The sequence below is a fragment of the Nannospalax galili genome, unplaced genomic scaffold, assembly GCF_000622305.1.
Source record: "Nannospalax galili isolate Female #2095 unplaced genomic scaffold, S.galili_v1.0 scaffold1314, whole genome shotgun sequence".
Taxonomy (NCBI): Eukaryota; Metazoa; Chordata; class Mammalia; order Rodentia; family Spalacidae; genus Nannospalax; species Nannospalax galili.
Window position 1 is genome coordinate 511,077 of NW_008333976.1, and position 13,684 is coordinate 524,760.

The 13,684-nt window shown below is 50.9% G+C and overlaps 1 pseudogene; it reads right to left on the minus strand.

Moving 5' to 3' along the window:
- Positions 1-12,920: 12,920 nt before the first annotated feature.
- LOC103730650 lies at positions 12,921-13,330 on the minus strand (annotated as a pseudogene).
- Positions 13,331-13,684: the final 354 nt, after the last annotated feature.

Consider the following 13,684-nt stretch of genomic DNA (forward strand, 5'->3'; position numbering starts at 1 on the left):
TCCTCTGTGCCTCCCTTCAGTGTCCCATTCCTGTCTACATGAGGCTCCCCCCACACACGAGGGGTCCCAGTCAGGAGGGCTCAGGAAGGGGCTAGAAAAAGAAGCTGATCAGGGAGTCTAGGGCTGGCCAGGACAGTGGGATTAAGATGAGTGGAATGGGGTTAAGATGAGTGGGCGGGGCCTACCTCTAGAAGCTCTTCCCTGCCAGCCTGCCCAAGGGCACCAAGAGCAGACTGGAGGGCCTCCCCTGCTTGGCATGCACGGAGGATCGCCTCAGCACCATTCACGGAAGCAGCATACCACATCCCCGTCACCGATTCATTCCGTGCCTCAAAGGCATGGCGCTGTCTCCGAAGAAGCAGCGCTGGATGGGTTCATTTCTCTGTTGACTGAAGGTCTTGAGCTCCCAATGGACCCACACTAATCTGCTTCTTCAAGAATCAACGGTATTTGTGGAAGGATTTGAGCTGGATCAGCAGCGACTGTAGAGGAGGAGCAGCAGCTCAGGGCAGACTGCTCAGCTAACCGACAGCTTCCCTTCAGGGCCAGCGCCCTGTGCCTGAGACGTCCTCTGGCAAGCTTTCCCAGCATGATTTTGTAGGCCAGTGGCCAGTGTCTCTTCATGTCTTTCTGTGCCCTGCACAGACGTGCAACCCGGTGACACCTGTGAAAACTGCTTCTCAAAGTGTCATTTCTAGCTCCTTTGCAGAGGTAGGTGTCCCACTCCCAAGCAGCCCTCTGGTCCCTGGCCAATGGCTTCCAGATACCTCAGCCCACCAACTCCTCAGAGCCCTTCCCCATTACACCTGGGAACTCAGGCTCTGAGGGATTGGGGACTATGCCCACTGTCTCAGCTAACGGAAGGGAAATCATGAGCAGTGATCTGGGGACTGCTGGCCATGGTGTCCTGTCTCGCTAGGGCAAATGAAGGGGACATCCCCGAAGGCCAGCACAGCGGAGGGGCTGGCCTGGCTGGAAGGCATCCTCTGCTGGAGCCCAGTCCTGTCCTGGCTAACCCAGCAGCCTCCTGCCCCTCTGGGCCACTCACCTCAGGACAGTCTCCACCTCAGTCAAATGAAAGGCCGATTTTCCTTCAGATTCTAAACGCACAGCCCCCCTTGTTCTTTGTTCTGTGAGCATTTGATGAGTTCCAGCTCATCAAATGTAGAGTAATGGGGGAGCAGTCCAATACCTGTCCTGGAGGAGGGAGATGGAGGAGACTGTTGCCCCACAGTACTGACTGCAGAGGAGGAAGCCTAACCAAGAAGGGCAGGAAGTGCCCTGATGGGGTAGAGGGTTTGACGGTGACCCCACCCCTGTGTCCTCCTCTGTCTGTCCCTAAGGTATGTCTAAGATCTGCCCTGCCCTCTCCTCCCTAAAACTCAGGAAGAATCTTCTGCCTGGGGCCAGAGCAGGAGCCAGCAGAGGCAGCCTGGGTCAGCTAGGAGTGATGGTGCCTTGCCTCTCTGGCTGGAGTTGAGGGGACGGCAGGTGTGAACCAGGCCTGTACATGGCGAGGCAGGGCTCTGTGTGGCCAGCCCTTGGATACAGGCAGGGGCTGCTGGGGCTCATGTCCTTCAACCAACTTCAGGCTGGAGGGGAGTCTTGTCTACAAAGGATGGGGACCCCCAACTAGAAGCCCAGGCTGGTCTTGAACTTGTGATCCTGTGACCCTTTCCTGGTGTGAGGGGTGGCAGTTCCAGTCTTCTGCGTCTGTACCCTGTGGGACTTCTGTCAGCATTTAGTCAGCTGAAACACAGCACTGTCTTCCCAGAACAAGTTTGCTTTTATTTCCTCATTTTTAAACACTTCAGTGTGTTTCCCCAGAACTGTGTGGCTTGAAAAATCACAATATGCAAACGAGAAAAATAGGGGCACTTTGCTAGGACGCTCTTCTGGAACGCCAGCTTGGCTCCACTGAGCACCTGTTCTGGGGCCTCTGGAGTGGTGACACATCCTATGTGGGGTCCCAACTCTATTCCAGATTTGAAAGAGGCAAGTGGGCTTTTATTAAAAGAAAAGGAAAGGCCAGGTATAGTATCACACACCTTTGGTCCCAGCACCCAGGAGGCAGAGGCAGGCGGATCTCTGTGAGTTCAGGACCACCCTAGTCTACATAGTGAGTTCCAGGCCAGCTGGGACTACAGGGAGACCCTATCTCAAAAAGACCAAAAAAACCCAAATAAAAAAATTTTTTAATAAAAAATAAAAGGAGCTGGAAAAACAGCTCACTGGTTAAGAGACTTGCTACTCTTGGAAAGGACTAGAATTTGGTTCCCCGCATCCACATCAGGTGACTTAAATTGCCTGTAATTCCACTTCCGAGGGGAGCTGACACCCTCTTCTGGTCTTTATGGGCACCCAAACTCTCTCCCTTTCCCTTTCCCTTTCCCTTTCTCTCTCTCTCTTTCCCTCTCTCTCTCTCTCTCTCTCTCTCTCAAAAATAAAAAATAAACCAAGTGAGGTGACAAATGCCTTTAATACCAACACTTGGAAAGACAGAAGCAGGCAGATCTTTGTTAAGCCTGATCTATATTAACAAGTTACTGGCTAGCCAGGGCTATATAAAGACACCTTGCCTCAAAAAAATAAAATAAAATAAATAAAATCAAGCCAGGGATAGTGGTGTACATTTGTAATCTCAGCACTAAAGAAATAGAGGTTAGGGAAAATGAACAGCAGACCCCAATCTAATCTAAAGGAATATTGACAACTGATTGCTGGGAGATGAGGAACAGCTGATCTTCCTAAAACAAGGCTCTCTAGATAGGCTGAGCAGATTCAGCAGACAGACAAGCGCTGGGGAATGGATGGGGGTGCTGACAACACAGTGGACGGTAACAGGGATGACAGAGTATATAGGATCCAGTGTGTGGGAGGGAGGAGGCTATGGGAGGGCGCCATTTGGGAAGTGGGTATATAGATGAATAAGATTGTGTGGGATGTTCTGTATGATATACATACAAAAAAATCAACAAATTTAAAAAAACTTATATTTGAGGAGGAAGTATAAAAATTTACTTCATGTTAAATAGTAGAGGTGATAAACATATCCAGTGAAATCTACCTGATGATTTTATAGCCATACTCAGGTACTAAGGATCCAAGTGTAACCGACTGTGACTAGTAATCATCAAATACATAGAGATTAAAGACACGTGTGCAAACATCTAAGTGTTAGTAGCATTAAAAATGTAGGAAACAGCCAGGTGTGGTGGCACACACCTTTAATCTCAGCACTTGGGAGCCAGAGGCAGGCGGATTTTTGTGAGTTCAAGGCCAGCCTGGTCTACATAGTGAGTTCCAGGACAGCTGGGGTTACAGGGAGACTCTGTCTCAAAAAAAAAAAAAATGTTGAACTATGTGCTGGAGACTGAGCACTGAGTGAGAACCAAAAAAAAGAAAGAAATAGAGGTTAAGGCTGGCAAGATGGCTCTTCAGGTAAAGATGTGTGCCTCCAAGTCTGATGACCTGAGTTTTATTCCTGGGTCCCACAAAGGAGGTGAGAATCCACTCCCCCAAGTCATCCTTTGACCTTCACACATGTGCCATGGCGTACGCCGCATACCCACTTACCCTCCCAACACTGCACACCCACCCACCCATCACCACACACTAAATAAATAATAAATGTTTTTAAAAGTAAAAATGGCTGAGCGTGGTGGCACACAGCTTTAATCCTAGTACTTGGGAGGCAGAGGCAAATGAACGTCTATGAGATCCAGGCCAGCCTGGTCTACCTAGTGAGTTCAAGGCCAGCCTGGTCTACCTAGTGAGTTCCAAGTCAGCTGGGCTACAGGAAGATCCCATCTCAAAACGCAACAACAGGTCGGGCGTGGTGGCGTATGCCTTTAATCCCAGCACTTGGGAGGCAGAGGCAGGAGGATCTCTCTGTGAGTTCGAGGCCAGTCTGGCCTCCATAGCAAATCCAGGCCAGCTCGGGCTAAAAAAAAAAAAAAAAAGAAAAAAAGAAAAGAAAAAACACAACAACAACAACAACAAAAAAAAAATAAGGTGGAGATAAGGGGATCGAGGAGTTCAAGGCCAACCTTGTCTACATAGTATGTTCAAGGCTATAATGATTTTTGTCTCAAAAATCAAAGCCTTGTGGCTGTGTGTATCATGACTATTGGTTTCTCTGTCTCTTGAAACAGATGAATGAACATTTCTCTGTTGAAAAGAATTTATAATATCAGTCAGTTAGGGCACCTGCCTGTCCCCAGCTAACCCAGCTGGTCGGCTTTATTAAGTAACAGAAACAGAAGGGGAAAGAAGAGTTGGTCACCTGACATTTTGGGAGCCCCTGTTACCCCATTTCTACCTACTGAGTTCCGTGCTGTGAGCGCCAGGTGGGCCAGCAGATTTACCTCTCCTTTCCAGGGTCCCCAGAGCAGGAGCACATTTCCCATTGGAGTGTCCCTGCCACCAGGGCATCCCTGGGTTTCCCAAGAGGCCACAAGACAGTGGTGGGCTTGGTGGTAAGGCTATTCCCAGGCCTGTTCTACCCCAGGGCTGGTGTAGGGGCAGCCTGGCTACTTGGCTCCCCACTATTCGTCTCTTTGGGGTTTCCCCACCTCAGAGCTGTTCACATCCTGAGTGCAATCCTCCTTGGTCCTGAGGCTTTCCTGGGTCCTATGGCAATACTTGGTAGCAGCTCTGACCTCTGCCTGCTCAGTGTTTCCTGAGTCAGCAAAAATGTCCCCAATTGAGAATGACTGATCTAATCTAACACCCTTATCACCGGAAGAAAGTGAGACTCTGGGAGATTAAGGTATTTGTCCCAAGGAACACAGTGAGTTCAGGACAGTGGAACAGCCCTGGGTCTCTGACTCCGGGCTCCCCAACTGGCATTTGTCCTTCCCAGATGCAGCGGCGGATAGGATATGCCTGATTTTAATGGCAAGTGCAACTCAGCTCCATCAAAGGCAAATTCTTGCCCAGAAATCCCTGTAACTGTAAATGTTTAAAGACGCCCTTATCTACATAAAGAGTTATACACATTTAAATACCAGAACTCCTAGAAGCCAGAAGTTAGAGATTGGCGTGGTAGCACATGCCTATAGTTCCAGAACTCAGGAGGCTGAGGCAGGAGAATCACCACAGGTTCAAGGCCAGCCTGGGCTACATAGTGAATTTCAGGATTGCCTGGGCTATAGGGTGAGATCACTGGTCTTCCTTCTTCCTTCCTTCCTTTCTTGTTATTAAAATTTGTTACTACTGTGTTTCTGTCATCAACATTCAGGAACTTGGTCTTCCCTTCTTGCCTTTGTTACAGGACCAGGAGACACACTGGCTACTTTAACAATCTTGAAGCGGACTCCAGGAATATCACCAGCCGCAGGACCTTTCCAACCAAATCCAGCGACCGGAACATCATTGTTCTCCTCAGTGAAGCTCAGGGAACCGTCGCCAGGCACCAAGGGCTGTGATTTTCTTGCCGTTCTTGATGAGCTGGACCTGACACACTTCCTGATAGCCGAAGCTGGCTGTTTACCTTCAACCTCTACTTTTCCCAGCACGATCCCCTTGGCACCTCCAAACTGCTTGTGCTCTTTATCACACCACTCTGGTCCCATCGTTGGCTATGGAGCTTCCTGGCATACACAGACCGTGACACTTGCCCATGCTGCCGGTGCCTCAGGCCCGAGAGAAAGAGCAGGTCTTGGTTTCTTTTCCTGTTGCTGTGATAAAATTTTCCAACTAACGCAACATAAGGGAAAAGGGTTTGTTTATCAAGCTCACCATGGTGGGAAGCCACTGGTCACATCCCATCCACAATCAGGAAACAGAGAGGGATGAAAGCATTCAGCTGGCAGCTCCCTTCCTCCCACTTGTACAGACCAGCACCCCTGCTCACGTGATGATCATGCTCACGGTTAAGATGGGTCATCCCACATCAATTCACAAAATCCAGGTAATCCCCCACAGACAAGCCCAGAGGCCATCGCCCAAGTGATTCTAGATCAGTCAAGCGCTATCACAGGGTATCTCAGAAAAACATACCACATCTTGGAAGATTTTCTAGTGCTTGCTGGGCACAGACTCTGTCCTACCTGATGGGATGTCATTGGCACGACCTCAAGAGTTTCTCCTAAGACAGTTCACAGCCAGGCAGAGCAGCCCAGGCAGATGGCGGCTTGAAGCAAAAGTCTCCTCTCATACCATGCTGGTTGGTGCTGGGTTCTGATTAGCTGCTTTGCTCTGCTTCCTGTGTGCAGCGTCTGAAACCTCGAACTCCAGGGGCACAGCTTGTTCCCGTGGAGCAAGCTGACTGCGGTCTACATGTCCAATGCCACCCATATGTCATATCCGATTTCTGTCCCGATCACTTCCTGAGCCTCTGCTCGATGTGGGAAACGATGCATGCTGGCAGGTTCTCTTTCTCTTTTTCTTGTGTGTGTGGGAGCGGGTGTGTATAGAGGCCAGAGGTCAGACTCAGGCACCCTTCCTCAGAAACCATCCACCTTGGGGTTTTTGTTTGTTTGCCTTTTTTGTTTGTTTGTTTTTGAAGACATGGTCTCCCTGTAGCCCCCAGCTGGCCTGGACCTCACTATGTAGACCAGGCTGGCCTTGAACTCTCAGAGATTTGTTTGCCTCTGCCTGCCTCCCAAGTGCTGGGATTAAAGGCGTGTGCCACCACGCCCAGCTTTCATCTTGTTCTTTGAGACAGGGTCTCTCACTGTGACCTGGGGCTCTCTCACTCAGCTAGACTGACTGGCCAGTGAGCCCCAGGAATCTTCCTGTCTCTGCCTTCCCAGAGCTGGGATTACAGGTGTGTACCACCTTTTTTTTTTTTTTTACATGGGTACTGGGCTCCTACTCATGTCCTGATGCTTGCACACAAGAATTTTACCCACTGAGCCATCTCCCCATTCCTAGAAAACTGTATTAAAAGCATGAACACATTTAGCTGGGCGTTCTGGAGGGAGGAATGAGGAGGGGAGGGCGAGCGCCCATGCTGGGGATCAGAAATAACCCTAAGGATCCAGTGTGTCTATTCTGGGAAGGGCACAGAAACTCATCCATGCATTTGATTTTATAATTGTACAGTTAGCAGTGCTAGCACAATATATGCAAATCAGAGGGAAATTACATGCTAATGGGCAGCATGTCAGTTCTATTCCCACCCCCCTTCTGCCTCCTTGGGGTGCATCTGACCAAGCAGATGGGGGTTCTTTTCTCCTCTCAGCTGCTCCCATAGCCTCCAGGTCAGAAAGAGTCCTGCCTTTAAATTTTTTTCAATTTATTTCTTTTTATGTTATATATATGAGTGTATTGACTGCAGGTATGTAAGTGCACCTATGTCCTGCAATGCCTGCAGACCAGAAGAGGGCGTCGGATCCCCTGGAACTGGGGTTATGGATGGTCGTTAGCCACCATGTGGGTGCTGGGAACTGAACCTGGGTCCTCTGCAAGAGCAGCCAGTGCTCTTACCTGCGGAGCTGTCTCTCCAGCCAGAGTCCTGCCGTTTGACTGCAGATTGTTCCAAGCTGAGCTGGTCACCTGCAGATCAAGCAAGCTTCACCTCTCTAAACCCTCAGCAGGTTCTTCTTGGGATGGTGTGTGCTCACACTCAGGGAGCCCTCAACACCCAGCCCAACACACACAGTGCCGGCTCCGTGGGTAAGGTCAGAATCCAAGGCTAACCAGAGGCCCTCCCAGGCACACCCTCAGGTTCCCTTGTTGGACGTGATCACAACTGGATGAATCTTCTGGGCTCAGGGACAGCTGGAGCCCTAAGTCAACTACCCCAATAGACTGGCATTAGCCAGGCTATCATAGCCAGCAGAGGCCTGCCCTGTCCTGGAGAAGAAGATCAGACGAGGTGCTTAACCTCGGTGGTCATCTGGATGGTGAGATGCTGGTCCCAGGACTGCGCACAGGTGGCAGGAAGGGAAAGTATCCTCAACCCACCATATTCATGCAGGCATAGAAGGGCCCTCAAGGGTCACCAGAGCCCAGAGTTTACACTGTTCCAGGCAGGAGCCCTGGGACCTGCCATCCTTACAGCCAGGCAGATGCCCACCCATCCAACTGTGCCCACTCCCTACACCCCCACTCAACAACCAGGCCCAGGGTGGGAGGTCTGCAGCTCCTGCCTGGGCCTCTTCTCTCTCCTGGCTCCCTCCTGGGAATCCACCCCTCTACTGCCGACACATTCAAAGTCCTTCTTTACAGATTTATTTTCAATTTGTGTGTGTGTGTGTGTATGTGCGTGCACGCGCACATGTGAGTGCAGGTGCCCATGGAGTCTAGAAGAGAGTGTCAGATTCCATAGAGAAGGGACAAGTGCCATTAACTGCGGAGGCACCTCGCCACTGACACCTACCCTCCCTGCCCCATATCCTTCCTTATATGAGCTACCGCAAGGAAAGTGATTATTTCCAAAGTACGTAGAGGTCAGAGGCCCCTGAGCCAAAGAATGATCTTTCCAAACACCAGTACTGCTTTGGTTGAGGTTTTTTTTTTTGGACATTGTCTCACTATGTAGCCCTGACTAGCCTGAAACTCACTATGTAAACCAGGCTGGCCTTGAACTCACATAGACTGGCCTGCCTCTGCCCTCTGAGTCCTGGCATTAAAGATATGTGCTACCACACTTGGTTGGCTCAGAATTCTTGCTTCCTTTATAAAGGAAGCAGTGGGTCCTGTGTGTGGGCTCTGTGTTCTGGGAATGTGTCAGTCATAGTGGAGGCACAGGGCCACCAGTGCTGGGAACAGAGGAACCAGCATCCCCTCAGAGTCTTTAGAGGTTGGACTTCTGGCTCTGGAACCATAAGTTGTTGGGGTCCTCTGTTATGCAAGTAGAAGTCTCTTCACGTCTGGATAGCTTACGAGCTCAGAAAACCATGTGCTGCAGACTCCTTCATAGCAGAGTGCCTTCCTGGCATCCTCCCTGACTCTTCTTTTAAAGTGCTGGCCACAAATACATGCCCTCTGGCACAGGAGCTACCAGGTTTTAATCAGGCGTTGTCTGATAGCCTGATAGAAGCCCACCGCCCTATGTAAATGAGGCATCCTAAAAGTACCAATCAGCTAAGATTTCTTCTACTGTCTCTACACTATAAATAGTCCTAGTTTTACCCCAATAAAGTTGGAGCTGGAGCAGGAGCTGGATCACCGAGACTTGGAGCCGAGCTAAGTCACTGAATAAAGGAGCTGGAGCTGAATCACTGAGATCTGAGCTGAGTCACTTGTCTTGAGCTGTAACACTAAATCCTGTGATCCAGTCTCCCCGGGGGGCGCTATTCCTCCGTCACGACTCACGGACACCCTGGCTTTCGCCGTTCCTCGTACGCTTCCCGTGTGGTCCAAGTGGCCAGTGGACCTCACATCCTGAGGAAGGTATATGGGTGAAATAGGGACGGGATCGACTGAGTAGACCTCAGTAGAAGAGGAGCTTTCACTGCCCAGGAGTGCACGCTGGGACCCTGAGAGCCCAGCGCGTCCACGCCTATAATAAGTGAGAGTGAACGTGTGTTGTTTTAGGCACTAGGCAGTGGTAGTATACCACAGCTGTTGCTGCTTCTATGCCACACTAGCTTAAAGAAACAAGGAAAGAGTGGTGGGCCTGGGCATATCTGTTATATCATGACAGGCAGGATGCCTGGGAGCTGGGCAATAAAGGAAGCTCTAAAAAGACCTAGAGAAGCTGCAGAAGGGTGGCTGGGGGCCGGGGGTGGGTGGTGTGCTCCCACAAGCCTAGCACTCAGAAGCCTGAGGTAGGACAAGTGCAAGTTCAAGTCCAGCCTGGTCTACACAGCAAGACCCGGTCTTTAAAAAACCAAAACAATGGCTGGGCGTGGTGGTCAAGGCTAGCCTGGTCTACATCATGAGTTCCAGGTCAGCTAGGGCTATCGGGAGACACTCTGGGGGCATTAAAGTCACTTCTCTGAACAGCCTTGTGACTGACATTACTGAAGGGGGAAGAGGCCAGGGGCTAGGGAAGGGGCCCAGGTGTTGGACAAGCACTAAAACTCAGGCTGAACACAAGATCCACTTTCCCTGTACTCAGCTTAGGTCTGTAACCTCATGCATCCTAGCATCCTGTCTCTCTGTCCCTGTTAGTGTTCCCAACCCCACAGAAGCACGTGGCCCCACTCCAGGACCTAAGTGCAGTTAGAAAGGAATGCCAGGTGTGGCCTGGTTTGAAGGGACACGCTGTTGCTCAGAATAATGGGGATGCAAGACCACCATACACAGGCTTGAAGTGGCAGAGGAGACTGGCCAGTTGATAACAATTAGAGACCTCCAGTAAGGGGCTCAGGGAACAGCACTGATGGTCTGGAGGTGATGATAGTGACTCGGGGAGGGCCCAGCCAGTGTTCTGCCTCTTGCTACAAGCAAATGGTATAGCCCCTCTTCTCCCAGCCCACCATTGGCACCTCCAAGTACTGGCCCAGGAGGGACAGGCCTCGTTTCAGAGGCAACAGCACCACCTGCTGGAAGTTTAGCAACTGTGCTCCTCGGGACCGCCTCAAAGCTCCTGGCTTTGGACCCTCTGGTCCCTCCAGGGTGTCCCAGAGGCCCTTACTTAGAAAGGGTTCCCTGGGGACATGTATCAGACTGTGATCCTCCTCAATGTAAAGTCTACAGGATGGAGACGCAGGGGAATGCCTGGGATTAGAGTCCTCACAGGGCAGCTTTAAAGTGTCCAGGAGACAGTGGCCTGGAAGATCCACCATCTGCTCAGCTTGGCTATTGCCGCCTCCTCCAGGAAGCTGCTCTGCTTCATCGCCACAGGGTATCCCTCCTGCCCTTGTCCTGAATGCTTACTGAGCCTAGCCAGGTGGTGTCTCTGCTAGCTGGTCACCCTCCCCTCAGTCCTACAAGCCTGAAGGCACTTGGAATCTATCTTGGTCACTGCCCTGAGTCATGATCAAGTAACCTACGTGAGCCTCAGATTCACTGTGTAGCCCAGGCTGACCTTGAGCTCCTGATCCTCTGGCCTCTACCTCATAGAAGTCCTGGGATTACAGGGATACACCATCATGCCCAGTGCATGACCACGGCTTTAATTGTAGGTTTTAATTCTTTACAAGGTGACTGAACACTTTACAAGGAGAGGAGCCAAGTCGCAGCACACTAGAAGTTTCTTCTCTGTTGGGCCAAGCTGAGGGTCTTCTTGGAGTGTGCCCCCAAGGGAGGTAAACTGAGCCCCACCAATGTTCATTGATAAGTGCCAGGACTGTTATCCATCTGTGAGGTCCAGGGGTTACTCCAGTGCTTATCATAGGCTCGGCTGTGGGGCATCTTGTTGGGTACACCTCCTCCGGGCACTGGCTTGTTACTCTTGCCTGCTACTGCCCTCCCCCACTCTCCTCCCGACCAGGTGGGATCCACTGTACCTCTGGTCACCTCTGAGACGGTTACCGCCCATACTCCTGAGGGCTGGGGATAGTCTGTACATCCCAGCTCCCGGTACCTTTTCCCAAACCAGATCCCTGTCCTTCCACAGCTGCCTCTCAAGCCTCTGAGGTAGGTCTGCTCTCCCCTTCCCCCCCAGTGCAGGTGGATCAGCATTGAATCATCCATGAGGGATGCCCCACTTGTGTCTCCTCTACCCATTCAAGGCCTGGGAATTCTACACCACCAGCCTTCACCTCCCTCTTCAATCCTGGGCGCTCTCTCCCCCTAGGATACCTGAGCTCAAAGTAACCGATCTAAACAAGGAACTGTTCTTACCACCAGCTTTCCCTCCAGCAGCTGCTCATCCTTCCCAGGTCCTGGCCTCTTTCCTGGTCTATCAGGCAACCCTCCCTGTTGCATCTTGGCTAGTCATTTTCTGCCTGCTGACTGCATTCTGTACTCTTAGCATGTGCCCCTGGGTGTCACCCCAATTCCTGAAATCCCTCCCACCTCTGACTTCTGGCTTCTTTGCCTGCTCCCCGCTAGCTGTTGCTGTTCCCCAGGCCCAGGCCGCATTGCTCATCCTCTCCTTTTTCCACACTTCCTCAGGGACTGTCTCTTATCATCCTGGTTTCAGTCATGCTGAAATCATGCCAGATCAGTGTTTCGGCCTCACCTACAATCTCCACTTAGAAGCCTGAGACGGCACCCCAACCTGAAGTCATTGTCACATCACCACTGAAGTCTTCCTCTGTCCCCACTAAAGGCCATATGGTCAGGCTAAAGGGGCTGGAAAGATCGCTCACCGGTTAAGAGCACTGACCGTTCTTGTGGAGGACTGGAATTTGGTTCCCAGCACCCACATGGCAGCTAACAACTGTCCCTAACTCCAATTCCAGGGGCTCCAATGCCCTCTTTTGACCTCTGCCAGCACTGCATAACATGGGTGCACTTACATGCAGGTATAATATACTCATACACATAAAATAAAAATAAATAAAAGCTATTTTTAAAAATAAAGTGTTTTAAAAAGTCAGGTGGGGGCTGGAGAGATGGCTCAGTGGTTAAGAACACTGATTGTTCTTGCAGAAGACCCGGGTTCGAATCCCAGCACCTACATAGCAGCTAACAACTGTCCATAACAGCTAACTCCAGTTCCAGGGGATCCAACAGCCTCTTCTGTCCTCTGCGGGCATTGCATGCACTTACCTACATGCAGGCAACACATGCATACACATAAAGTAAAAAATTTTTAAAAGTCAGGTGAGGGCTGGAGAGATGGCTCAGTGGTTAAGACCACTGACTGCTCTTGCAGAGGACCGGGTTCGATTCCCAGCACCCACATGGCAGCTACGAACCGTCCTTAACTCCAGTTCCAGGGGAATCCGAAGCCCTCTTCTGACCTCAGCAGCATTGCACAACACGGGTACACTCACGTACATGCAGGCAATACACTCATACACGTAAAATAAAAATAATAAAACATTTTAAAAAAAGTCAGGTGGAGGTTTCTTCTTTTTCTTTTTGGTTGACAAAGTCAGTGACTCTTTATTTCTTCCGGGGCAGGGGGCTCAGGAGCTCTTAGTGGGGCAAGTCCGATTCCTCTTTACCACCACAGGCTTCTGGCTGTGCAGGATGGCGCTGGCTCTTCGGATGGCTGCCAAGTGCCAATCGGGCGGTATTTGCTCTTCCGGATCTTATGCCTGATGCTGCTGAGGGCGGCCCAGGCGTTCTTGTTGATGGATGGTGGTCCTCACATAGGAGGTGACTGGCCTTAGCTGGCCGGATCTCCAGGTTCTCCATGACCCCTTTGCCGTCGGCCTCAGGCGCTAATCCCACAGTCTTACCGTGAATCAGTCCTTTGTAGCAGGAGTTTTGGGCCTTCAGATTATTGAGCTCAGTGCTGTACATCTGTTTGTTCCTCTTGATCAGGAAACTGGAGCAGTTCCACACGACCCATCCATTGCAGATGCGTGGACATGGCGGCTCCTCTCGCTAGTGGCTGGGGACCAAAGAGCCAGGCTGAGTTTTTAAATTCAGGTATGTTCTAGTTTGTTTCTCTATCGCTGTGACAAAACACTGACCAATACCAACTTGGGGAAGAAAGGGTTTATTCGGTTTACATCTCCTGGGTCACACAATTCATCATGGAGCCCAAGGTAGGAACTCAGGGCAGGAACCTGGAGGCAGGAGCTGGAGCACAGGCCATGGAGGAAAGCTGCTTACTGGCTTGCTCCCCTGGCCCCTGCTCAGCCTGCTTTTTTTTTTTCAGTCTTTTTTTGAGACAGGGTCTCCCTGTAGCCCCAGCTGGCCTGGAATTCACTATGTAGACCAG